This window comes from Mus caroli, chromosome 15 (genome assembly GCF_900094665.2).
Source record: "Mus caroli chromosome 15, CAROLI_EIJ_v1.1, whole genome shotgun sequence".
Lineage (NCBI taxonomy): Eukaryota > Metazoa > Chordata > Mammalia > Rodentia > Muridae > Mus > Mus caroli.
In genome coordinates, this window is record NC_034584.1 from 21,242,463 (window position 1) to 21,245,836 (window position 3,374).

Genomic DNA, 3,374 nt, shown 5'->3' on the forward strand with positions numbered 1-3,374 from the left:
AAAAATGTACTATATATATATATCATATATAATATATATAATACATATATATAATATATATCATATATAATATATATAATACATATATAATATATATTACATATATGCATTATATATATGAAACACACACACACATACTCCACATGTCAAAAAGATGTCATGTCAAAACCACCTCAGGCTAACTATCTGAAGCTGCTTTATACCCCATCTTCAACCTTAAGAGCCCTCCTTCACTTTATTTTTCAACCATTCCACCTCCTACTGTAGTAAACCTGCCCTGCCCTGCTAGCATCTGTCCAAACTACAGTTTCATGAGCAAAGTCAATAACAATTAAGTTTGGGATGGTTGGTTAAACAACATTAGATAGCCAGGATCTGTTCTAGTGCTAGACATTGGGTACTGCCAAAACAGCTTGCCTGTGACTTTTGGACTAAGTGGGAAAGTAGCTGACCTTAGAAACTATGCTAGAGGAAACTGAGAGAGTTACTAGAGGCCTGGTGGCCCTCTGGATGGGTGCTGATGTGACTTAAGTAAAGTATTGCTAGAAGATGGAGGAAAGGACACTTTTGTAATTCAGTAGAGATTCTATCAACACACTGACTGTTCACACTCCAGAGAAGGTGTGGAAGGTGCACTTGACTTCTTTCTGCTGCTTATAGGAAAGAGACAGAATAAGCTGGAGACGATACTGTTGAATAGAAAGGAGTCAGTGTGTGAAGCACCTACTCACCCAGCTGGTCATCGTGGATGCTTCTATTAGCCTTTGAAGGAAGAAAGAAAACTAGATAAAAGGTTAATAATATATGCCAGGTATGGTGGCCCATGCCTTTAATCCCAGCACTTGGAAGGCAAGAGACCAGTGGATCTCTTGTGAGTTTGAGGCCAGCCTAATCTACACAGCAAGGTCTGTTAGAACCTAGTGGGGAAACCGCCACTCAATTCCCGATTCGGCGTGCACCCAAAAAATCACGAAGGACCATCTTGATGTAAATACATGAGGATGTTTAATTACGGAGCTCAGGACCGACATGCATCCCACACAGGAGATAATGGATGTCGGCCACGAGGCTCGAAAGCTAGGGGGTTTTATGGGGTAAGGGACTTAGGGGTGTGGAATTCAGCATAGCAACACACTATTGGCTTATTCAAACATCAGCAGAAAAATTACATGTACGTGCAGGGTGTCAGAGTTCTGTGAGTTGTTGACTCAGTTCAGATAGCCCTGTTATGTCTTCACATTCCCCTTTATCTTATGGTCAAGATGTTCCCAGGAATGTTTTAACTACGGGGCATACCCAGGTTTGTTTTTCTCTTTTCTCAGCCCCAGGCAGCCTCTAGGCTCACAAACAACCAGCAATTTTTGAGTACTTTATATGACTTACAGGTCTTGAAATTTCATCTTTCTTTCAGGTCCAGTTTTGTAGGAGGATTCTAAGTAGTTTTTATGCTATAAGAATATTTAATATTGGAAAGGAAGTATAAGAGGAAAACGTTGCATCCTCTGATGTGAACCCCTACCTGCGTTGTGCTCAGGCTAAGCTGAGCTCTAAACTGATTCACAGGAGCATATTCAGTGAGAAGAGGCACTATGCAATGACATCATCCCAGCAAGATAGAAGTGACAGGTAGAACCCAACTGGTATTAATGCAGACAGGAAGCCAAACCATTGTAACTCCTACTCTGAGATATTCAAGGCTGAATATAAAACCTAATGAGAGATCAATGTGACTTCTTCAAGGCAACAGACTTGATTTTTCATGACCAGAACAAGGTCCCATTCCCTGGTGATTAGAGAGCTCCTGCTTAACACATTTTATACTTTAAGCCATCAGCCTCCTGCAGCTCCTCAATATGGATGTGCAGACCCCTGGAACTTGTTCTGTAGATCAGACTGGCCTTGAACTCACAGGGACCCACCTGCCTCTGTCTTCTGAGTCTTGGGAGTCCAGTCAGTTGCTTTTTAATAAAAGAAGAAATCTACTGTGACTCGGTTGGGGGCCCTTCTGATTGGAGCATGAGGTGGAGAGCAACTGTTGAGATTCTGAGATGCGTTGTGGTATTGCAGAGACAAGAAGGATAAAGGATGGAGAAAGCAAAGCGTGAGAGGCCTTGGATAAGACCCTGTACTGCTCCAGGCTTCTTCACCTCAGGTCAGGAAAAGGCCCATCCCAGCTGGGGACTTAGCAGGAGCATTTATGTGAAGTTTACATAGGAATCAAGGATGAATGACCATCCACCCACAAACTATCAACCCTTTGTCCAGTTTCTAGGCTTGAGCTACTGCTGAGACTTGGGCAACTGACTGAAGAAAGAGTGTGCTCCCAGAAGGCAGAGCCTTGCAGTACCACAGCATGTGTGAGGCCCCAACTCCTCTTCTCTTCCTGCCCCAAAGAGGTCTTCTTGAGTCTCTGACTCTCTGGGGCTGGGTTTAAAAGCATGTACCCCACACCTAGCTCGTCTTAGTTCTTGTCTTCTTGAGGTAAAGATTTCAGTTGAGAGACACAGGCTGTTTAAGCAGAAGTTGAGTTAGAAAAGTGAAGCATGCTGTAAACAGATTTGAGTAGGCTGTCCTGAAAAGGTATAGCAACACAATGTATTTTACAATGCACTCTACATGGAGGATACTTTTTATGAATATTTATGAGATGCATAGAGACACTTTCTCACCTCCCAAACCATGATAGACCAGCTCTCCTTTTAGGGTTATTTCTTCCTATTCGTGAGATGACCCGTTCTCTCACCAACAGCTTTACCCAGTTGACTGTAGTTCTTTGTCTAGGGTTGAGACCTCTCAAGCTTTCCCACGTCCATGTTAGCATGTCCCTAGGTGTCTTTGTTTGCTCAGGTCTTGCTTCTGCAGCCATGCTGATGAGACCTCATGGGTGTAGGCTCTCTGATGTTTCTAGGAGATCAAACTAATTTTAAATGAGTTTAAATCAAAATGAAAACTGACATCCAATGATAAGTGAGATATGTGGGATTATTTCTTGCAGTAGTTCTATAATTAAAACTTAATGAATGTCACATATAATAAAGTATGCATGTGGTTCTTATTTATCAAACTTAATGATGCTGTACATGGACAAGAATCTGTGAGGAAGCAAAATATGGCTAGATGTAAATAATAATCAGCCATGTGAGCTTTGCAAACATGACTCCATGGAGATAATAATTTTCCGCATAAGCTTTGCTAGTTCTCCTTTCAAAAAGGCAGAAAAACTTTTCTTATCCTTCGTCTTACTCATCAATGCAGTCCTCTCTACCTGCTGCCCTGAGGTTCCTGTGATGTTTGGTCTGTCATTGCGCGCGCACACACACACACACACACACACACACACACACACACACTCACACACACACACACACACACAC